The sequence below is a fragment of the Cupressus sempervirens genome, chromosome 7, assembly GCF_028749045.1.
Source record: "Cupressus sempervirens isolate cs-2001-9-10 chromosome 7, ASM2874904v1, whole genome shotgun sequence".
NCBI lineage: Eukaryota > Viridiplantae > Streptophyta > Pinopsida > Cupressales > Cupressaceae > Cupressus > Cupressus sempervirens.
This window is the reverse complement of record NC_143124.1, coordinates 127,822,192-127,848,228: the sequence shown is the minus strand read 5'-3', so window position 1 is coordinate 127,848,228 and position 26,037 is coordinate 127,822,192. Positions and strand designations below refer to the sequence as shown.

General features: G+C 33.6%; 1 pseudogene; it reads left to right on the top strand.

Moving 5' to 3' along the window:
- The first annotated feature begins 560 nt into the window (after positions 1 to 560).
- Positions 561 to 25,892, top strand: LOC149545818 (protein ASYMMETRIC LEAVES 2-like; annotated as a pseudogene).
- The last annotated feature ends 145 nt before the right edge of the window (positions 25,893 to 26,037 follow it).

The following is a 26,037-nucleotide window of genomic DNA, read 5'->3' as shown; positions in this document are numbered from 1 at the left end:
AATACCATTTCTCTCAGTCTAAACATGTCCAGTTACACAGTATAATAAATTTGAAATTTACCATAGAATTCTTAACGTGCTTGTTAAACTTTATGGATTCCGGCCGTGTGTTGTGAAATTCATTGACAAATCGTTCTACCTAGGAGAACCACGAACCTACAATCATAAAACGCCAAGCGTAAACAGCGCTACAGATTTTTCAAATGCGTAACCGAATCTGTCTTCCCAAGGCACACATTTTCTCATTTTTTGCCCACGTACTCCTCCCCTACTTCAATTCGAAACACATATTCAAATAAAACGCGATTAAACTATTTTTTTATATATTTAAAAAAATATATATAATAAACACCATTCTGTCGGCTAGTGGCTATGAAAGCGTACCCTAAACCACCTTCCGAAAACAACGCAAATCATTTCTTCGTACTAACCAAGAGTCTTAGTAAATGTTGATGTTTTCCTGTTTAATAGAATAAATTGTTTACATGATTGTTCTATAGTAATTGTCTTTATTATATATTTCATTAAAGAAAACCATTGCTGGAAAAAGTCGATACTCATTGTTGCTGTTTTAGTTCCGACAGCAATGGCAAAGGGGAGGAGTGTTGCCTGTGCAGCCTGTAGAGTGCAACGCAAGAAATGCTCAGAGGATTGTGTTTTGGCTGCACATTTTCCTGCAGATGATCCCGATAAATTCGCAGTTGTCCAGAAAGTGTATGGAACCAGCCATGTCATCAAATTGCTTCAAGTAATTTTTCACCCATGGCCCCATTTTTAGTTTTTGTTGACACTGGCTCCATTTTTGCAGCCATTTTTAACTGTTTCTGAACACCATTATCTTTTCTCTGTTAAATTTGCTTTGCTTGCCTATAACTTCATGCTCCAAAGGTATGGTACCCAAGATCTCCATGTACTCAACAGCTACTTAATTGATTTCTTAAACATAGCAGGGTTTGATTATGATTTTACTTGTTTGCATCGGTTTCAGTTTGATTGTACTTGTTTGCTTCATCTATATTGATTTTAATTGAAGTGTAAATTATAAGGGGGTAAGACAAGTGCATTTCATTTGCAAAGAATTCAAGAATTCAGATGCATCGATTTGGACAAGATATGTACATCTTGTTTCTATTACAGTTAGTTGTCTTCTACAAGAATTACAAGAACTACAAGAACTACTAGATCACATTTCAGATTTAAGTTTTTGTTTGAAATAAAGTATAAACATCTTATTTATATAGCATAATTACGTACTCCCTGTAAGAGAGCAGTTGTACAGCCATACAGATCATTAAGTATCGAGAAAGTAATTTCTTTATTCTTTTAAACTATGAGAACTTCATGTTTGTAACCTCGATCAAGTAAGTGTGTTGGCACAAATTTCATACTGTTATTAATATTAAATATTTTTTTTGGTTAAACTAAGTTTATCTTAAGAATGATGCATAGACTGAATTCATTCTTGACATGATTCATATTGCAATATGAAAGAACAAAATTCATTAGGTTTTGACCAATTCCTCTTGATGAAGTGGAAGTAATGCTAAATAAACAAACTTACTCTAATTTCGTCTTAGACGCAAGGATTAATTTGGTGAAATACAGGTGTTAACAATTTAAAACTCCTTATCAATTAATTTTCTCAAAGGTAGCCGAAATGCTACTTCCAACTCCTTCAAATCTATGGGCATTACTTTCTTACACACTCTGACTGTGGGTCCTCACAATGGAATAACATGGTAGTGTTCCAAATTCATAGACAACGTTGTAGCTTAAAAAATATACTTTAAATTATTGAAAATAAAAAATATATTTGTTTATAAAATGGGAACAAGATTTGTCAAATATTAAGACAAAATATATTTTTCAATGGGGAGGTTTCGACATATAGGTTTGTAGTTAGAGCGAAACTGGGAGCTATTGGATTTTAACAAATTTCTAACAATCTCTGCCTCAACATTATCCATGGGTCTGAGGATTCGAACACATGACCATGTTCTGATATCACTTGTTAGAGTGGGGTTGTCATTGCAACAAAAGATAGATCTTTCAATGCCTGATACAAGCACTCAACTTATAGTACACAGGAGGCATTGTCACGAATCCTGGGGACTAAACAAATTTCTAACAACCTTTTGTTGAAATACTTTAAGTTTGCAATGTGAATGAAGAGAAGTTGTCATTTTTCAGCTATATTTTTTAATGTAGAGTTAGAAATGTTGAATTAATAAACACGATCTCTTTCCCTCCTAGATAGAAGGACTCATTTGGTTGAATAGACGGTCATATTTTCACACTCCTTGTCAATTTTTTTTTGTCTCAAATGCATCTGAAATGTCCCTTCCATATTTTGTAGCTCTTTATCATTTTCCAAAGAGAGTTCTTTAGCGAAATCCAATTTGAAGTGATTTGTGAGATTATCTATTTCTAGCTTTCAAAAAAGTTCATACCAGTAACATCTAGATAATTGTATTGTATGCATGGAACAAAATGGCTTTTTCTGATGGTTAAAAGAACCCATATAATACAACCATAAAGCAGCCCTAAAATTTTTGTGAGTTCATATAAGATATGAAAATAATTATTTTTTGTTGTTATTGTATTTTTCTATAGAACATAGCTTGTGCCCCCTATAAGGAACACATTTTGTATCTTGGTTTAGGCTTGTTATATATAAACCATAGTCTATGAGTTGTGTAGCTCCCACACACATTTTAGAGACTAGAAAGGCATATGGTAACTTGTTGATCTTCCATCTTTGTGCACCAACCTAAACTATTTGTCAACTATTTTTATATTATTCTTGTGTACACATGATCATGAGCATGGAAGAAGAACTTATATTACCCATGATTGAGGAGGTTACACAAGGAGGATTATTTAGTTGGAAAAGTTTAGAGGACCTAATTGCTTCTAACAAATTGTTTGTATTTGTAGATTTTCATATAAAATTATGACAATCAACATCTGTAATATGATCACAAAACATGAGACATTGAAAATAAGCATCTTGGTAAATATGTCAGTTATAAGAATAAATCCTACAAGACAACAAAAAGTGATGGAGTATTTTAGAAATGAGATAAGGGCTCAGATCCAAAATAATTTGGCTAAATCTAGGAAAAATCTTTAAGGTGAAGATTAATTTAAGGATGCATCTAGAGATATTCGTAGGATATAAGTTGATATTCTTCTTGAGGAGGAACAATTGTTGAGTGCTTTGACACAAATGGGTAAGACTAATATACTTAATGTTACATTCTTTTCGGATTATTTACAGGTAGAGGAACTTGTAGATTATATTAATGAGCAGGAGGATTACTTTTAGCTTAAAGATGTTAAAGATAGACATGGAGTTAGAACAGATCAAACAAAGTTCAAAAATCATGTTTTCTTATGGTAGAAAGAGTTACACAATGATAGGGTAGGTTGTGGTGAATCTAAGATAACAAGATAGATTATTATGGTTTCTCTTCTTAAGGCAAAAGTTCATATTGGGTGATTAAAAAATTGGATTGTTTAAGAGGTTAAAAAATCTTAAATAGATAGATTTTAAAATTGAAGAGAATGTTAAGGAGTTCTACAAGACGAGATCTTATGATTTAAAATCATCAAAAGAAGAGGTGGATAGATATGTTAATGGCCTAAGAAATAATATTCAAAATAAAATAATTATCTTGAGGATTAGTATTATGCAAAGGAATAAGATATGTTGAAGAGAAGAAAGTTACCCATAAGATGAGGGACAAGCCAATTGTTGATAAAGAAATTTATAAAGTTATGATTAAATAATATGTATGTATAATAGAGAATATTTTTAATGATGTGATGGTGGAAAGGTAAAGTGATGATTTTATTAAAATGGTGATCAATTGTTATTTTTTCATTGATATCAACTATTCGCCTGGTGTTCTTGGTGTTTTAGCAAGTATAAGATAAAATGCAAATGATCTATAGGATAAATGTTTTTCATTGATGAAAGAACCAGCCCCTGATGAACCTAGACATAGAAGGGTCATGTTTAGGATAAAATGCAAATGATCTATAGAGTGCAACGCAACAAATGCTCAGAAGATTGTGTTTTGGCTCCACATTTTCCTGTAGATGTTCCAGATATATTCGCAATTGTGCAGAAAGTGTATGGAACCAGCCATGTTATCAAACTGCTACAAGTAATTTTTTAACCATGGCCCCATTTTCAGGTTCTGTTGACAATACTGGCTCCATTTTTGTTTTGTGTTGTAATGGCTTTTGTTTTTGCAGCTATTTTTAACTGTTTCTGAACACCATTATCTTTTCTCTTTTAGATTTGCTTTGCTTGCTTATAACTTCAAGGTTCAAAGGTGTGGTACCCCAAGATTTCCTTGTGCTTAACAGCCGGTTAATTGATTTCATAAAGAGAGAAGGGTTTCGTTTTGATTGTACTTGTTTGTTTCATCTGTATTGATTTTTATTGAAGTCTAAATTAGAAGGGGGGTAAGATAGGTGCATTTCATTTGCAAAGAATTCAAGAATTCAGATGCATCGATTTGGACAATATATGTACATCTTGTTTCTATTACAGTTAGTTGTTTTCTACAAGAACTACAAGAGCTATAAGATCACATTTCACATTTCAGATTTAATTATTTTGTTTGAAATAAGGTATGAATATCTTATTTATATAGCATAATTATGTACCTTCTGTAAGAAAGCGGTTGTAGATCAATACAAATTCAGATAGTTCATTAAGTATCGTGAAAGTACTTTCTTTATTGTTTTAAACTATCAGAACTTCATGTTTGTAACTTTTGTCATGTGTATTGGCACATATTTCATACTGTTATTAATATGAAACGTTTTTGTTGGTTAAAGGGTTCTAATATTGTTATTGTAATATTTGTATTGTTATTGTAATATTTTTGGAGTGTGATGTGTGCATTGTGCATTCAATTTTCTCCCAATAAAACATACTAATTTGATTTCAAGGAGCTGTAATAATCTAATATTTTTAACAACCAAAATATATTAAAATGAACATTTAAATAATTATCATAGATGCTGAATTTTTAAGTTCATTTTTATTTTTCATTTATTCCAGATTGTTTTCTAATATTTAGATATATATATTTTGAAATGAGTAACAATTGAGCTGTCTTCTATAATGATATTTACTCTTCAAGTTTATTTATTATTCCTCTGATTAATTTATTTATTGCTTCTCATGATTTTTTTTATTCTTTATAGCTGATGCATGTTCGGTTGTTCAGAAGGTGCATACCCCTTTAGAAACCCTACTTACATAATAAAAAATACTTTTTGTTTTGTTCAGAAAGCATAAAATCTGAAATGGCTACTAACTGGATTTTGTTTTCTTCAGCTTAGATACCTGTATTAGTTTACCATTTATTGTATAAAGCTAGTAGCTATTTTGACAAGCTATTTTTCATTTCTATTGCAAAATGGCTTAGTTTTTCTAGCCATACAATCCATCCTTATTCTGCTGTCCAACTTGATCATAGTCTGAGGGAATTTTGCCACCAATCTTTCGTTCACTTCTTTCAAACAGATTTTTATGTATACTCGGGTTTAAACAGCACACTTTAAGCTTTAAATTAATGTGAGTGGGTTATTCAAAATCACATCAACTACTTTAACAGTATTTACCTTTTGGTCTACCTTCAGGTAGTCTATTGAAATAAATCAAATCTTTAAACATCTTTTTAAAACATGTGATTAATGTTGGGTGGGCAAAGTCACACAAGAATAAAATATGAAACTTAATGTGCTGCGGCACAATAAAAATCAATTGTATTTTATTACTCTTTGATTCACAAAATGCATACACAACACTTCCTTTTATAGGAAAGTTTACAATCTCTAGAAATTTCTGACATTTGCCGACAAGACAATTATCTACAGAAGTCTGGAAACTACTACACCTGACACAGCCTAAACCTAAACCAAAACTTAAACTACTAGAAACATATAATGATAGATTAGAGTAGAAATTAATATTTCTAACACTGCCCCCTAATTTCTACTATCAACTATTACAAAACTTTTTTGATATTTACAACTCTAAAAGCCTCCTTAAAAATTTCAAATTGTACTTGTGGTAAGGCCTTGGTGAAGATATCTGCAAGTTGCTCCTCTAATCTACAATGATATTGATTAATTTCTCTGCTATTAACTTGCTCTCTAACGAAGTGATACCTTGTGTCAATGTGGTTTTTCCTCTTGTGAAACACATGGTTTTTTGAAAGTGCAATAGCAGACTTGTTATCACAATAGGGCATAGTAGGTCCATCTTGAGCTTGCACTAAGTCTTTCAAAATCCTTTGCATCCATACTGCTAGACATGTCGTCGTTGTTCCTACTACATGCTCTACTTCAGCTTATGAGAGAGTTACTATAAGTTTTTTCTGTGATGCCCAGGCTACAACACCTATCCGAAGGTGAAATGTATAACTAAATGTGCTCCTTCTATCCTCAGTATTCCCTGCAAAATCACTACCTATATATCGAACTAACTGAAAATTATTTGAAGTAGAATACAAAATTCCATGATTCATAGTTCCTCAATATATCTCAAAATCCTTTTTCCTACCTACTAATGTGAGTTCTTTGGTGAATCCATGAATCTAGAGATTAAACTCACTCCATACATAATATCTAGTCTAGTAGTAGTGAGATACATCAAACTACCAACCAATCTTTTGAATATAGTTGAATCTAAACTTTTCTCAGTATCTTTTCTATTGAATTTGGTGCCTACTATCAGAAGTGTAGAAACTGGACTGCAATTTATTAATCTAAATCTTTACAAAATATCATTTGCAAATTTACTTTGGCAAATAAAAATTCCTTTATCATTTTGAGTAACTTCAATGCCAAGAAAATATTTCATCAATCCTAGATCTATCAGTTCAAATTCCCTTTTCACTGCTGATTTAAACATGTCAATAGATAAATTACTTGTGAAGATCAAATCATCAACATATAAACAAACAATCAATATTTGACCTTGTTCATTGATCATGGTATATAATTTAGGTTCATTGGTGCTTCTCTTCAATCCATTCTCCATCAAGTATGAATCTATTCTGCTATACCAGGCTCTTGGAGCTTGCTTCAATCCATAGAGTTCCTTCTTCAACTTATAAACTTTGTCTTCATGTCCTCTTATTTCATATCCTAGTGGTTGTTGCACATAGACTTCTTCATCCAAATATCCATTTAAAAATGCTAATTTGACGTCCATTTAGTGAACCATCCATTTTTTTTGAGCTACAATAGCTAATACTATTATGATAATATAAAATCCTACTATAGGTGTAAATGTCTCATTATAGTCAACCCCATATTCTTGTGAAAATCCCTTAGCAACTAACCTTGACTTATAGTTCTCTAAATCTCCATTAGCTTTAAACTTAGTCTTATAAACCCATTTTACACTGATGCAATCTTTATTCTTAGGTAAATCAACTAATTCCCATGTATCATTTCTCTCAATTGATTCTATTCCATCATTCATTGCAGTAATCCAATGTTCTTCCTTAATTGCATCTTCAAAATATATAGAATCTTGAGTAAATAAAGAAAAATTTGATTGCAAATATAATTTACTTTCTTGATCGTAAATCTCACTCAACCTTCTAGTTTTCTTGCTTGATCTCAATTGTGCAAGTATAGGATTTGAATTATTACTTGTGAATTCAAAGATTCTCCATGCTCAACTTCATTTTCTAAGTGATCTCCTAGTGGACTTCATGGTGGAGTTCCTTCTTGGCCACTTGGTTGATCCTCTTGATCTTCATGATCCTTTTTATCCTCCCCATTATATGGTATTGTTGTAGCACTTGTAACATTTGTGTCTATATGTCCATCTCAAGATTCATCCTCTATAAATACAACATCCCTACTCACAATGACTTTTCTAGTAATAAGATTAAACAACCTATATGTCTTAGATTGTTCATCATTGCCAACAAAAATGTAATGTTCCTATTATCAGCTTGAATTTTGGAGAGAAGAAAATCAATGGTTATGTGCCTAGGATTGGCCCCATATAGATGAGGAAGTGCCTAGAGTGTAGTGATAGAAGCCGTACGGTGACTATATATTTCTTGTAGTAGTCCACACGGAAGTTAACAAGAGTGCAAGATTCTTAGTAGGAAACTAAGTTCGTACAGTGAGTAGGTGGGCCACAGAAGACCATACAGTCTATTGCCGTATGGTGGTATGTTTTTCGAAGGGAATAAGGAAGTGGTCGTATGGTAGATCACAAATAACCATACGGAAACCACAGATCTAGCTGTACATCGCACTATTATTAAATTATGAATTTTGAATTATGAAGCGGGGCCAAATACAACACAGAGGAGCTGTACGGGCATGAGGAGAAAGAGTGAATGATGGAGGCCATACAGTAACATTCCAGGAGGCAATTATCAATGCAAACTAATTGATAATCAATAGTTCAATTGCAAGAAAACTTACACAATTTGCACATGCTAAGATTAAGCTTTCACCAACAGGAACAGAGATGAAATTTAGCCTTTGGATTGGTTCAAACAGACTAGGGACACAATCAGAATAGGGTGAGGGTTTTGTTCCCACCGAAATCGAGCGAGCCAAATAGGGAAGGGTTTTCACTTCCAAAATGGTGAACAAATTCTGAACTCCAACAAGAATCCGTAGTACAGAGAAAATATGATCCAAAAACATACCTATCGACTACTACAAGCCGTGCTTAAATACCCATCAGAAAAAGCTTTTCAAGGGTGTACAAAGATTAGCCGACAGCGATACCAACTAATATGAAAAAATTAAATTTGGGTCTGAGTTAATTTAAACAATTGGCCTGTTACACAAAAAAAATTAAATACATTTATTTATATTTGAGAACATTACAGTCCTCTCATTCAAAAAATTTCTTGTCCTCAAGCAAATGTAGTGCTAGATGCTAAAGGATGTGTTCACCTTGCCACATTGCATCATCCAGTGATAGATGTTGCCAATGTACCAAGTATTCTCTCACCGTTCGGTTACGCAAGACTTTTTCACATCGAGAATCTCAGCAGGTTCCAAGATGAGTTTCCCCTCCTCATTGAGTGGTGGAAGATCTATAGTGATGGAGATGTTTTGCCCAATAGCCTTCTTCAGACAAGAAACATGGAAGACATTATGAATGCGACTACCTTTGGGAAGCTTCAGTTCGTACGCTACCTCACCAATGCGACGGATCACGCGGTAGGGACCATAAAACTAGGGCTTTAGTTTCTCCTCCCCTGTTCCCTTTAGTGAGGACTATCGATAAGGCTATACTCAGAGATAGACCAAATCCCCCACTTCAAAACTCCTCTCTAATCGATGTTTGTTAGCGTATACCTTTTGACAGTTTTGTGCCTGCTGCAAGTTTTCTTTCAAACTCTTCAAAATGTCCTCTCCTTCTTGAAGCCAATCCTTTGCCTTTGGAGCATGACTTTCACTCAATACTGTATCGACGAAGGAGAGTGGTTTGTGTCTGTACAGAGCCTTGAACGACATCATTCTAATCGACATGTGATAGGTGGTATTGTAGCAATATTCTTTGAGGTGGATCCATTTCACCCATGCACGTTGTCATGCTAAGACATAGTTCTGTAGAAAACCTTTGAGCCATTTGTTCACAATTTTAGTTTGGCCATCTATCTTTGGGTGGTAACTTGTGCTCGATGATATTTTAGTTCCTTCCATCCGAAACAATTCTGTCCAGAAGATACTGATGAAGCATCTATCCTAGTCGCTGACAATGTTTCGAGGTAACCCGTGTAGGCAGAAGACTTCTCTGAAAAATAGATCGGCGATCTGTGTAGCCTGAAGGTCCGAAGGGATGGAAAAGAAGTGAGCATACTTTTTCAATTGGTCAAGTACCACGAAGATGTAATCGCTTCCGTTCACCTTGGGAAGACCTGTTATGAAATCCATTGATATACTTTCCCACTTATGATCAGGAATTGATAGAGGCTGTAGTAGTCTAGTAGGAAGAGTGTGTTCAGATTTCTTCTATTGGAAAATAGTACATGCTTTGACATACTACAATACATCCCCTTTCAATCACTTCCATGAGAACCTCTCTCGCATACTTCTGTAAGTTTTTCGAAAGCCGAGATGACCAACCAGAGGGGAGTCGTGCACATGCTTTAGGATCTTTTTCTTCAACTTTGATTCAGGCACTAGGTAGATCTGATCCTTATAATAAATGATATCATTCACCACCTTATAACGATCATCATGGACGTGACCATCCATTATCTCACAGGAAAAAGTATTCTTGGAATATTCCACCAGCAATTGTGCCTTCCAATTGGTTGAGATCTGCTCTAGTGAGTAGATGGTGGGTCTTCGAGACAAGGCATCTACAACAACATTGTTTTTCCCCTTTACATATTCAATATCAAAATCAAAAGATTGAACCTTTCTCACCCATTTTTGTTGTCGTTTGTTTAGATCCCACTGCTCCAGGAAATATTTTAGACTGTTGTGTTCCATACGGACAACAAACTTGGCACCAACTAGGTACTACCAAAACTTTGTCAGTGTGTGACCAATGACCAAAATTTCCTTATCATAGATGGAATATAGGCACTCGGCTGGTGTAAGCTTCCTACTCTCATAGGTAATTGGGTGTTTGTCCTACATCAAAACTACTCTAATGCCTTCACCTAATGCGTCGCATTCCAAAATGAATGGTCGGGTGAAGTTGGGCAATTCCAACACTAGAAAGCCTCTTTCTTCGTCAGATCTGTTAAAGGCGCACTGAGTTGAAAGAAACCCTTGACAAATCTCCTGTAGTAGCTGCACAATCCGAAGAACCCTCGTAGGTCTGTGAGTGATTTCGAGGGAGGCCAATTAAGGATAGCTTGGATCTTCTCTCGATGCACTTGAACCCCATATTGACTAACAACATGCCTAAAGTACAATATCTCTGTCATTTCGAACTCAAATTTGGATTGTTTGGTGAACAAGGACTATTCTTCCATGATACTTAAAACCTCATTCAAATGTTTCAAGTGCTCCTCGAATGTCCTACTATAAATGAGAAGATCATCAGAGAACACCAACAAATACTTACGCAACTGGTTGTTAAAGATGCAATTCATGCATGACTGGGATGTAGCGGGTGCGTTGGTCAGATCGAACGACATGACTAGGAACTCATAGTGTCTATAATGGCAATGAAAGGCCATTTTTTTGACATCCTCTTCCCTCATTTAGATCTGATGGTATCCATAATGAAGATCTATTTTTGAGAAATAGACCGCACCATGTAGTCCATCTAGCAACTCATCTATCCTCAGAATGGGGTACTTGTTCTTTATTATCCTCTTGTTTAGTGCGCGATAGTCCACACAGATATGCAACGTTTCGTCCTTCTTCTTGACCAACACCACTGATGATGTGAATGGGCTATAACTAGGATGGATCCATCCCTTATCAAGTAACTCCTAGATCATCTGTTCAATTTCATCTTTGAACTTCTTTGGGTGGTGGTACGATGTGGTTATAATAGATTTCATTCCTAGTTCCAACTCTATTGTATGTTCAAATCCTCAATGCGGCAGTATGCCAGGAGGAATATCCATGAAAACCCTTTCATGCTTACTTAAAAAATCCTGAAGCTCTTTATCCTATGGAGGTGTTTGGTGCCCCTTAATAGATTCTGCCAAGATGGAACATTGTGCAGCCCATGCAGCATCATCATGCCATAGGATTGCCTCAATCTGATGCACAGATACTTCCTTCTTTCCTTCATTTTCCATCCCTCAGAGGACCACCTTCTTCCCATCAACCTCAAAAGTGAAGTCCATTCACTTGAAACTCTGAGTGTATTCATCAAGTGTCTCCATCCATTGTATGCTGAGGATGACCTCCATGTTAACCAGATCCACTATGAAAAGTCCTCTATTACCATGTGATTTTCCATCTTGATGCTCAACAGAGGAACTAGGTGCGTGTAGGGCAGGAAAGTCCCTTCGAAAACTTTGATCTAAAAGCCCACGTGTGCTTCTATCGAAAGATTTCTTCGCTATACTAAAGATGAATTTATAAAATTTAATGTAGCTTTTCTATCTAGCATCACTGTGACCCTTTGTCCCTGAAGGGTACCTTGCACACAAAAAACTATGCACCTCAGACTGCCAACCAAGGTAATGGATCCTCCACATTTTATTAAAGAGGAAATCCTCTTCATATGGTTGAAGTTGGCCATGTCAATGTTATCACTAGGTTGGATGTCTTCCACTGGTGTTTCCTCTCGATCCTGCTCATCTTCTTCACCAGACATCACTTCAATGTAATGAATTTTCCCTTTCATAAGCCATTAATGGCCAGGTTCCCAAGGCCCCTTGCAATTAAAACATAACTTCTTTCTTCAGAGTTCTTGTTGGGATGCTTCATCTAGTGATGGTTTCTTGGACAGAGGTTTGTCCCTCGAGAACGTCGGCAATTTTGGATGTGAATGAATTCGAGAGGATGAGGATGATGTTGACGATGTCACCATGCTTTGTGCCTTACTGATTGCTTCCATCAAGGTTGACGAGTTGAATCCTTTCACCCAACCTTTCAATGGTACTGCCAGTCCATCCATAAGGAGAACAACCTACCTTCATTCAGAGATGTCTATCACCAACATAGAAAGTCTCTGAAACTCCACGATGAATTGATCTACTGATCCCATTTGCCTTAGCTATGCCAGATCTTTGAAATTGAGGTTAGGGTCTTTTCCATCAAATTGTTCAATTAGTCTCTCTATGAACTTAGCATAAGTCTTTATTTGATCATGCCTAAGAGTGATAGTGCCGTAGTGCCACCATTTGTGTGCAACACCCTCCAAGTGTAATGCAGAAAATTTAACCACTTCTTCTTCAGGCATAGGATTTAGCTAGAAGTAGGTGTTAGCTTTCATTACCCATGCTTGTGGTTAAATGGAGCCTGATCTATCAAATGGAGACAGGTTCACCTTACTCAATTTTCTCCTTAGGTCATCTTTAAAAAATCCTCCTCTATTTCCACCTCCCGCATATCTCATTCTTAGATCTACGCAATCCTTGTTGGAGATGTCTTCTTCAAGATTTGCATTCTATAAATCCTCCCATTTTTTCTCAAAGGTTAGAAGTCTCTCTCCACGATGTGTCTTAGTCCGTGGTGGTAAAGTCAGCATGGATGGTCGAGAGTGTGCAATGTGAGGCTGTGATCTGCCTGTCACTGAATCTGTGCTATGTCCATTCAGTTCTCCAAAAATTTTGTTTTTTGCCAACTTTTTGAGAGTTTCTTCCATAAGCCACTGAGTATCAGTGATCTATGCCTAGTTTCGTGCAAGATCCCTCAGAAGTGTAGTGAGTTTGGCACCTATCAGTTCCCATTCCCATTCCTATTCTTCAGCCATTCGATCAATAGAATGTGTCCTTCTCTTCTGGCCATAAACTCGCATTCACTAATCACAAGCTGGCAAGATCGATTGCTCTGAAACCATTGTAATGTTCCCTGTTATTAGTTTGAATTTTGTAGAGAAGAAAATTGATGGTTATGTGCCTAGGATTGGTGCCATATGGATGAGGAAGTGCCTAGAGTGTAGTGACAGAAGCTGTATGGTGACTATATGTTGCTTGTAGCAGTCTGTACGGGAGTTAACAAGAGTGCAAGATTCTTAGTAGGAAACTAAGTCCATACGGTGAGTAGGTTGGCCACAGAAGACCATACGATCTATTGCCGTACGGTGGTATGTTTTCTAAAGGGAGTGAGGAGGTGGCCATACGATAGATCACAAATGACCGTACGGGAACCAGAGATCTAGCTGTGTACTACACTGTTAGTATATTATGAATTGTGAATTATGAAGTGGGGCCAAATACAACACAGAGGAGCCGTACGGGCATGAGGAGAAAGAGTGAATGATGGAGGCCATACAGTAACATTCTAGGAGGCAATTATCAATGCAAACTAATTGATAATCAATAGTTCAGTTGCAAGAAAACTTACACAATTTGTACATGCAGAGACTAAGCATTCACCAAAAGGAACAGAGATGAAATTTAGACTTCAGATTGCTCGAAATATGCCAAGGACACAATCGGAATAGGGTGAGGGTTTTGTTCCCATTGAAATTGAGCAAGCCAAATAAGGAAGGTCTTTCACTTCCGAAATGGCGAACATATTTTGAACTCCAACAAGAATCTATAGTACATAGAAAATATGATCCAAAAACATACCTATCGACTACTACGAGCCATGCTTAAATACCCATCAAAAAAATATTTTTGAAGGTGTACAAAGATTAGCCAACGACGACATAAACTACTATGACAAAATTAAATTTGGGTCCGAGTTAATTTAAACAATCGGCTCGTTACATAAAAAAATAATTAAATACATTTATTTAAAGATTCATCCTCTTTAAATACAACATCCCTACTCACAATGACTTTTCTAGTAATAGGATTAAACATCCTATATGTCTTAGATTGTTCACCATAGCCAACAAAAATGCATTTCTCAAACTTTTCATCTAACATACTTGTAGTTTCTTCAGGAACATGTGCATATGCAATACAACCAAATACTTTGAGATGAGAAACATTATGAATCTTACCACTCCATACTTGTTGTGGAACCATGTCCCTCACAATCTTTGTTGGACTCCTATTCAAAATATAAATAGCATAAGAAATTGCTTTAACCCAATACTCATTAGGAAGATTCTTACCTTTCAAAATACTCCTTGCCATCTCCATTATTATCCTATTCTTTCTCTCTACAACACCATTTTGTTGTGGTTTGTAACTAGTAGTAAATTGCTTTTTAATTCCATGATCCCTACAATAATCTAAAAATTCATTTGACTTATCCTCTCCCTCTCTATCAAATCTCAATACCTTGATAGGTAAGCCACTTTGTTTCTCAAGAAAATCCTTGAATTCTTTAAATTTGCTAAAAGTTTTGAGATTTTTATTTAAGAAAGTAAACCCATGTATTTCTACTAAGTCAATAATAAATGTTAAGAAACAAATGCTCCCCACTAATGATGGCATTTCATTGGACCACATATATCTAAATGCACAATTTCTAAAGATACTCTTGCTCTATATGACATCCCTTTTGGAAAACTCTCTCTATGATGTTTAGCCAAAATGCAACTTTCACATGGATTTAATGATGCTTTGATTGGGGGTAAGCCTCTTACCATTTCCTTTCTTTGCAATAAAGATAATCATTTGAGATTTAGATGACAATACCTCAAGTGCCATAGGCACATTTGATCTTGACTTGCTACCTTGAAACTTCTTGCAACTTCATCAATCATAGTGCTTTTAATTCGAAGTGGAAACATTCTGTTATTTGTCATTTCTACCCTTGCAATCACCAAGTTACTGAGAGGTATATCAAATATAGTGTGAATTTTTTTCTCAAAAATAACTCTATGACCCTTTTGACTAAGTTGCCCCACACTTATAAGATTACGTTTCAAACCAGGTACAAAATATAAATCAAAAATAGATTTATTACCATGCTTTGTTATAACATTGACTGTGTCTTTTCCACTTACTTCCACTATCTCATTATTTCCTAACTTCATTTCTAATTTAATTAATCTATCCAAACATTCAAAAAACTCTTTATTGCCTATCATGTGACTACTACAACCACTATCTAAAAACCAAAAATCATTTGTGCTCTCTTGAGCTACATTGAAAGTAATAAACAATGTCTCAGAATTACTCTCAGAAAAATTTACATTTTGCTTACTCATATCAACTTTTCTTTTTTGCCACTCATCTGCAAAATGTCCAAACTTTTTGCAGTAATAACATTGAATATTTGATTTATCATACCTTTGTGATGTCTAGTTGCTATAGCTTCCCCTTGAATGGGAGTATTGATTTCTTCATCCTCCTGAATCTGGACTCCTTTCTTCTTTTTGAAAATTATTTCTACCTCTTCCTCGTCCTCTAAATCCAACATTTTCTCTTTCTCTGCCTCTACCAAATGTCATTTGTGTTTTGAATGCATTCTCCAGTGAATTACCATTACGCTTGTTCAACATGTCTTCATGATTATACAAGGATCCAAACACCTCATCTATAGAAAATTTTGTTGAATCCTTATATTCTTCAATTGCAACCACAACATTTTCAAATTTAGGAGGCAAACTTCTTAAAATATTTTCTACAACTTTCTAGTCAGAAAGCTCATCACCATTCATCCTTACTTGATTAACCATATTCATAACATGATTTAAGGATTGCTCTACAAAGTCAGAATCTTTCATTTGTAAACTCTCAAATTCTCTTCTAAGTGCTTGCAATTTAAAAATCTTTAACTTACTTGTACCTTGATATGCAATCTAGAAAATGTCCTAAGCTTGTTCAGCTATAACAATTGGCTTAATTTTTTCAAGAACTAAGTCATCTAGATCTTGTCCAATAATCTGCAAAGCTTTTTTTACTCTTCTACCTATTTTCATTAAGCTTTTTCTTTTGATTAGCATTTAAAGTAGACTCATCTACAGGTTTAGCATAACTAGTTAAGATTATATCTAATAACTCATAGGAATCAAATATAAGCTTCATTCTAAAAGCCCAATCATCATAATTCTTTCCATAAAACATTGGAGTTGAAGCCTGAAAACTCCTTGAAGCCATGCTTGATAGAAACTTATAAACAAAATTTACAGATATAACAAACCCTAAATAGAGCAATAAAAAACTTATAGATCTCACAATAACTTTATATCCCCTTTCTCTCTTGCAATCCTCCTTATGCACAATCCTTCAAAACTTGTCTATAGATCTCACAATAGCTTTATATCCCCTTTCTTTGTCGCAATCCTCCTTATGCACAATCCTTCAAACTTGGCTTTGATACCACTATGTTGGGCGGGAAAAGACACACAAGAATAAAATATGAAATTTAATGTGCTGCAGCACAATAAAAATCAATTGTATTTTATTATTCTTTGTTTCACAAAATGATACACAACACTTCCTTTTATAGGAAACAAGACAATTATCTACAAAATTCTGTAAACTACTACAACTAACACAACCTAAAGCTAAACCTAAATCTAAACTTCTAAAAACATTTAATGATAGATTAGAATAGAAATTAATATTTCTAACAATTAAAACAATTTTGTTAGTACAGTCCTTACTCACCCTATAGAAACAACAATTCAACCTCTTGCAATGATGCACCATACTCCACCTATGGAGATATAGTGATACAAGCTTCCATTTTTATTTATTTCAATATGGTACCTACGAACTCTACTCCTCAAAAATTTTATAATAGCTTGTTACTCGGATTTGGCAACTTGTTGCCATTGTATATATTCTACAATTAATAGTGTGGCCATTCCTGTATTTTGAATATGGGAAATGCCTGGAATCATTCAACATGCTGATCATCTAGGAGAAGAAGAATACATGGTGAGTAAGTGCAATAGCCAGGTTTTCATTAATGGAAGGTGTTGGAAGTTGGGCTGTTTTTTTCTTTTAATAATGTTCGTCAAATATTTTCACATCAATATAAAAAACATCATAATATTTCCACCGTATACTATCATGTAGCAAAAAGTGGTCAAATTATAGTACTATTTATAGAGTCAAGAATGAATTTGGGTTCGACAACTTGTTTGAACGATACGAGACAATTTCTGAGTTCCTTCAGGTGCACGAATACCTATAGATACATTCTACGTACCATGTACAACATTCTAGAAATGCAGTGGTGATCAAGTTGTTCTCACAAATTTCTCATTTCTACTTTCTTATGGGTATCCTCATTTCAATAGTGATATTTAAAAATCTAACAAATGGGTTCTAATTATAATAACTCTTGCAGTGTTATGGAAGGCTTTAACAAACTTTATAAACAAAAGCTTTAGTACAACCTCATCAACAAACATACGAATTAATTGTATGGTTGTGGAAATCTGATATTTATGCGATTTTGCTTTAGGGTTTGGAGACTGAGCAAAGAGCAGAGGTAGTAAGCAGTCTGGTCCGTGAAGCAAATGCAAGAGTGAAAGACCCCATCAATGGAAGTATTAGTGTAGTCCATGAGCTACAAAACTGAATAAAGGATCTGGAGTCTCAGTTGGCGTCCAAGAGAGAGGAGGTCGTGAAAATGCGTTCAGAGTATGATAAACTTGTATTCGTCCTGTTTGCTGGATCTCTAGATGTTCAAGATGTGCACCACAATGACTTAGCTGATGAGATCTTGTATGAAGATATGGATCCACTGCTATTGTGGGAGCCAATGAACGTATAGATTTACGAGGATGGGTTAATAAACCTGTTTTATTGATGCCATATAAATTAGCTACTGTTGTGGAAATTGATGTGTGATATACACAAGAATTGTTTAATATCTTCTTGAAAACTAGATGTGCACACTAGCGCGATAAATATTATGTTTACTAAACTTTATCGAAAACTGTATCTTTGAACTGCCTAAAGGTATAATATATTGAAAAAACTTATACTATTCAGATACAGATAATCCTCAAACAATTTTGGACATGCTAAGGTTTTATAGCTTTATAACACACAACATGAATTCAACCAGCAATGCAGCTTTAATTGCTGGTTACAAAAATCATAGTTTGATATAAAAATCGTAAGATGTAATGTTTTTAAATATAAAATAAAGTAAATTATGTATATATTTGTTATGTTTGATATTTTTTATTTAAAACAATAGTAGCATGTTAGTTTATGACATTGTTATAGCATGACCTGTGAGATGTGTAGGTCTCATTTTGTTGTAGGTAGTTGTAGAGATAGAAGAGATGAGTAAATGTATGTTCAGCATGTTTAGTGAATGTATGTTCCTGAATAATTAGTCTTCTGATGAAAATAAATTCTTTTGAATGTTATAGGAAATCGTAATATTGTATTTCTTTTGTATAGCTATATGATCAGTGAAGTTGTGAGTGTTTGTATTTATGTATTTTGTCGTATGATTTTCTGAATTGCAGTGAACTATGGAGAATATGTTGGAGCCTTATTTCATTTCTTCATGATGTTTCTTAGTTCTGTTTTGTGGTTAAAAATAAGTATAAAAGTGTCTCTATATAATTTTTAATTAGTACAGAAGAATAATTTAGAATCTCTTCATTTTTCATAGTGCAGCTGCTGGTTAACTATTCAAAATAAACTATTAAACAAAGAAGGGGTATACAAAATTGTCCAAAAGTCCACAATTGTTTTCTTCACCTCTATTTTTTTCATTTCCCTCCAATATTTTCTCTCCAAAAGTATGTGTAAACATCAAAACAAACAGAATTTGTAATTTCATGGGAACACTGCTCCATAAAATATTCCTTAAAACTGTGGAGTAACTGCTGTAGCCAAATCAAGCTTAGACACGAAGATCTCCTCTTATCAATATTGATCCTCTTATCAATATTCATTAGAAGAGGTCTAAAATAGATATTCAAACAAAAATGTTAATTATAATTTTTATAGATAAATGTTTTGATGGAAATGAGACATCAATGAAATAGATGATATCTTGTGGACAAATAAGTAACAGCTAAGGCCCCTTTTATTTTAAAGTTTATTTTATAAATTGAAGAAGTGGCTCTCATATTTATTGTTTCATCATCTTTTTTTAGTACTTGTTGATAGGCTAAGTATTAGTACTTGCCAGTAGGCTAAGTACTATTGTGATACATATTTTTGGTTTCTACATGTTTGAATTTGAATAAGTCATTCTTTAAATTTCTTTATCAAAATATTACATTGCATATTATAGAACCATGATTTTTAACTTTAGAATTTTTAGAAAATATTTTTCTACAAATTTAACATATATATCTCTTATATTGGTGCCATAAATTTTAAAACTACCATTTTTTAAGACTGATTTTTAATTAAACTAATGTGATTCATATTTGTTTGATAATATTTTGAAAGTAAGTACATTGATTTAGACTTTTATATTTTAATATTGTATTTTCTTATTACTTATATTATATAATTGTTTAAGAAATATTATTTTATATTATGAAAATATTACTATTTTCATATTATAATTTATTTATAATATATCAATAATTATATTTATTAATAATTTTTTTAACATAATATAATAACTTTACTAAATTAAAATTACATTTATATAAAAACTAAAGGCAAGTACTAAGCCACTATGTAGCACTTGTTTAATTTTACCATAAGTCAAGCATAATTTAGTGAATTCTTCCTAAATAAAGTTTTTTCTTTTTAACATTTTGTAATTTAGGTATTGTATAGATATATGAGAAAATTCCATCTTAACTTTTAGAAGCATTTTAGATATATTATGAAAGGGTCGAAAGTCAAAAACTTTATTTTTGTTGTATTTATATTTTGAGTGTTATAACAATCAAGTCACGAAATAATAAATTTACTTAAAGTTTATGGAGAACTCATGATAACTCATTATAGGGTTACTTATACCATCTTTAATTTGAAATGTCCATGTCATTATTGGTTGGATTATAATTAGTTCAATTAAAGCTAATAAAAGGGTCATGTATTTGTGGAATACACCAGGAGATTAAGAAAGGAGATGCATCACAATTTAACAAAATTAATTTATTTTTTTTGGAGCTCAAAATTCATAACTTTCATCAACAAAAGAAAAGACCAACTAATCAAGTTCAATGGCTAAGAAGCACAAGATTTTTGGAGAAAATCCAATTACCCAAAAGCCAAAGTGATGATATCGCATTATATGTGAAAGCTTTTGTAACAAGAGCTCTATGTGAGTTGTAGTCCCTGCCTTTTGAATTGAGATAGGGATGTTTTGTTTTTCAAATTGCAGAGGGTTGCAACTTTGAAATTTATTCATGATTAGTTGTCTAGTCTTTCATACAACCACTCGTAAACAACAACTACTTACGTAGAGCAATTTACATGAAGCATGTTGAGCATACCAAAACTTGTTATTTTAAAAAATTAGGGAGTGAATAGTTTTCAGAAGTCTTATGACTCTTATAATGATATCAAATTTATATTATATTGTGCTATATAAACATGCATAAAATATATACACAAGTCATAGGTTTTGTACAATGCTTTGTAAAAAGAAAAACTCATTTAGAATTCTAATTTGAAACAAGTAGCATATTTTCACAAAGTCAACATATTTAGTAGGTTCCTTTTCTAAAAGGAAAAATCTATATTCTTCTATTTTTTATGATGTGTTGGAAGTAATATGAAAATGGTGTTCGAAATTGGAAACTTAATTACTTCTCTTATACATGATTTTCCTTCACAGTAGAAAGGTGCTAGTTGGAGGTAGAAGTAATGTGATGTGAATGAATTGAAGAATGGAAATCTACAACTCATGATTGATTGGTTGCTTTTATGGTATGCTAATTCTACTCCAATGCTTACTATCCAAGTATTCCAAAATTCTATTGAAGACTGTAAGTTGCCTATGTACCCTATACTTCATGAAGTTAGTAATGTGTTTGTATTTGTTTGAAGTAAATTTGATTTTGACTAATGATACTAGTAAAAAATTATTTATAAGTGCTTACACTTGGTGTTTCTATTGTAATTGAATAATAGTATAAAGTGCTTAGATCATAAAACCTATGTAGTAAGATTAATTATGAGTTTCTTAATAAGCTGTTTGAAGATTTCAAACCAAAAATTATTCAATGAGTATGATACTATAAATCAACCTTGTAAACACTGCCAAAACATTTTTAAGAAGATGTGTTCTCTATCGCTTTCTAGTATCTGTCATGACCCAAATAATTGTGCATCTCTAACCTACATGCATAAAATCATTGACATGAGAACACTTTTAAGAATAAATGACATATATGCTAAATTCAGTCAACTAACTCGACTCATGGTAACTATATTTTTCAAGAGAACTTACAATATAAGTATACTATATCAGTAACAAAAGTGCCTTTAAATGCATATTAGGGTCAGATGATATACAACTTTTCTTTAGAGTAAGCTTAATTAACATATTGGAGACAATGTGATAGTTGTTCTAGAATCTATATGTATCATAAATAAAAAATACATAGAGTGGAACATGTGTGTGCTAACATTTGTACACAAAGACAGAGTTTTTGTTATTTGCATCTCAAAAATAGATCTCTATCATAAAGTGTTGCTTATATTTTTTAATGTTCATTTTCAAATAAGTTGCACCTTAAAACTATCTACATAAATTTATGTAGATTTGAATTTCAAAAACCATAAAATTAACATTGGAAATGGAGATCTTAGTTGAGACATTGCTTGGTCAAAGACTTGGAACAATATTTTCTTTTATGTAAAATAACTAATTAGTAACCTAATTTTGAAACACAAAAGATACCAAATTAGATCATTATTATTTTACAAGTTGTTTTTTATGATTGTACAAACATAAATTTTAAACATTCACTCATTATCATAATATTATGTCATTGGGGGTTTCAGATTTTTATTAAATGTTACTTATCAAATAAATTACAAATGCACACTTTGGTATTGATAAAGATAATATATAGTATTATAGCCAAAAAAAATTTAAATATATAGACCTTGACAGAGACTTGTGTTACTAAACCATGTGTGGAAAGTCTGTTGCCTTAAAAAAAACAAATAAAAGAAAATATAGTAGAGGTCTTCTATATCCATCTATGTCATTTATGCGCTCAATGCATGCATAGTTAACCTATATAGAGTGGGGGTCAAGGTCATTTATACCAGAAAGCTTGACTGCCCATTTATGTGCTTGATATTCCCTGGTTGTTGAGTGTTGACTGTAGGCAAGAAGGGAGTGGCCAATGCCCATATTCCTAAAAAATTCCCAAATTTATGTGAAAATTCAACACTTAATGATGGTAGAGGTCAAGAAATGGAGATAATTTCTAAGAGATTACAATGGAGAATTGTAAAATGGGCTACGAAAGTGTTTATAGAAATCATTATTTTTTCTTGTGTAGGACAAGATCCTCTGAATTTGTAACAATAGAACACACTACAAAGAAGTTGGGAATAGATGTAGCCATTATGATATGTACATACATGTCATTTGTGATGTAGTTCCAAGCATAGAACTCTAGAAATGGAGGTCATGTGTTCAATCTCACTTCCACTAAAGCACGGGAAAATTAAAACTAGAGCCATAGTGTGAAAGAACTACTATATCTTAATGTAAATTCTAGAGTGTGGAACCAAATTAGACTATCATGCTCTAACCTCTAATTGTTGGGTTGGAGGATTTGGACCTTAAATCACAAAATAACTGTGAAAAATCCTCCCTAGTTACCATGTTTGAAAGTATATATACAAAAATAGTATGTGTTTCCCCTCAGTGACAAAAAATATGTGCAAAAACACCATCAATTATGGTTAACCTACACCATGACCATTAATCTTTATGCTACAACTTCATCAATTTTTAATCTAACTAAAGGTTTCTATTCAAAGGGGCTTTTATAGAAATAAAAACTTAAGGGAGAGGTCAATAGAACATAGAGAGACTAAAAAAGGGAAAATTTATCAAGGGTTTGATTATTCTTGTGGAGTAATTGACATTTTTTTCGCACTATTTTCTCTTGTTATAGCATAAAGGACTTTGCATAGCGATATAAAGATTCTCTGAAAGCAACAAATATTATTTTTATTTCTCATAAATGGACAAGAAAATTGTAAATCTATCATAAGACTCACTCCATTAATATAAAATGTTCATCCAAAACAAAGACAATCCTATCTTTTTCAGGAAGGAAAACATAGCTACAAAACCTCATCCTTCACTTCAACTCCAAACCCTTAATAATGGCTACGTAGTCCACTATTTTTTACCTACACCTTTTTTGTGGCCAACTTCATTCTTGCAAGGCATCCTAAGATATGAAAATAATAGTCTATTTAAACCAATCCTAAGAAAATGTAAATTACCTCAAACCAAACCCTAAACTCTCTAATAAATTTATAGCAGTGTTTTTGATGTTTATAAGGAAAGAATAAAGAGAGCCAATTTGTTGTTTTTTTTTGGAGGAAATTACCTTGCAAGTGAATGCATCATCTACCACCTATGTCTCTGCATGTAAGAAAAATGTGGAATTATAGATAATGCATGTGAATCTTTTTATAAATGATAGCTAGAGACCACATGTAATTTTATTAATTTTTTCAATTTATTATAAAAGGACTACTTGGAAAAATAGTATCAACTAATGAAAAAATAGAAATAATAGAGTGAGAAAATAGGAAATATAATATAGTGAGTAAAACTATAGCTTAAAGGTTCTTGAGATAGTTTTCCAAGAAAGATTAATTAAAAAAATACACATGAAAAATTTAGTCTCCTACCTTACGATAGGGACTAATAATGCGATAAAAGGAAATTCTTGAAGATCTCTTGCAAAAGTCGAGTTGCATTGAGCTAAAAAGTATGTTGAGGAATTAAAAATTGGAAAGTCAAAGAATAGCAAATTAACATTCCAGATTAAATGTAAACTAGCTGTATATCTAGCATGGTCTTCTATATATTTATTATTTCAATTTTTAGGCATATCTTCCAAACAAGGCTATACAAAATACATACAGAGAGAGTCTAAATTCTGATAGATGATCCTAAGAGTATATACAAGTATATCTAAGAAACCTAGAAATTGTAAACATGATGTGTTGGGTACAATTTTTCAATTGTGTGTTGTCTTTGATGTCACACAAATGTCATATCAGTCATCACATAGATACTACCGAGCTCAAAAGGTCAGCAAGGCAAAGGACAATGTCTATCGACCTTAGAAGGTCAACAAGGCAAAGGATAGAGTCTACCGAGCTTAGAAAGTTAGCAAGGAAAAGGATAGATTCTATCAAGTTCAAAAATTCAGCAAGGAAAAGGATAGAGTCTACCAAGCTCAGATGGTCAGCGAGGCAAAAGGACAGAATCTACCAAACCTAGAAGGTTAGTAAAGAAAACTTGTAGTATCTATTGTTAGATTAATTATTTGTTCTAACTTATTAATTAAATCACTTTGATTTAATTAATTAAGTTGCCTATTACTCTAATTTTCATAAGCTATCTTGTAGGTGCATATAATTAATATTTTATTAATTATATTGTGCAACCCTAGCTTTTTTAGGCTTTAGTTTCCCTTTTCGGGTTTCATGATTCCTTTCTAAGGATTCACCTCTTTGTATTTTATTAATTCACTTATTGGATTATATGAGATATTGCTCTTTGCATGTCCATAAGATGGATCTGGCTTTTTGGCCTCCTTGATTTTTCCTTGCCTCTATTCCTTGCTTCATCCATGTGACAGGGTTATGCATGCAGGTGTTCTTAGGAGATTAGTTTTTCACTTAATCCTACATGGTATCAGAGCTAGCTTGCTGCTCACTATTCGTGGTTTGTTGAAGCATTTCAGAAGCTGTGTTTTTTGGAGTAGTGCAAGGCTGTACGGTGCAAAAAAATTCTTTTGGGGTCACTTTGGGCTCAAACGGATGCATCCATTGGATCCAGAAGGTTGTTTGCAGTCAGAATCCATATAAAATTTGTCCATTTTGGACACTGTTGGTTTGGGAGGCAAAAAAAATTTGTCCAACAGGCCCATACAACCCCCTACATGCAGTACGAGGCAAAAAAAAAAATTGCAAAAAAAATTATTTTACGGCTATTTTAAGCTGCCGCATTTAAGAAACCGCAGCGGAGCCGCTAGTGGCCACCGCTGGCGACAACCGCTGGCGGTCCACCAGCAGCCCGTAGCGGCTCCGCCGGAGGTTCCTGCCGCGGCCCCACCGCAGCCTCGCCCATGGTGGCCTCCGCTCTGCCCTCCCACCACCCAGCCTCTGCTCCGCTGGCGGTGCGGTGGTGGTGGAGGTTCCTTTTTTTTATTGTTTTTTTATTAAAAAAATAATAATTTTTTGCATTTTCAGAGGCCCTCGAGTTTTTTTCTGTAACTTGAGCATACGGATGTATTTTTTCAATCCAAAAAATGCGCCGGAAAGCTGGTTCCGAGATGGAGATGTTGGTATAGGTGTTTTTGGGTTTTGA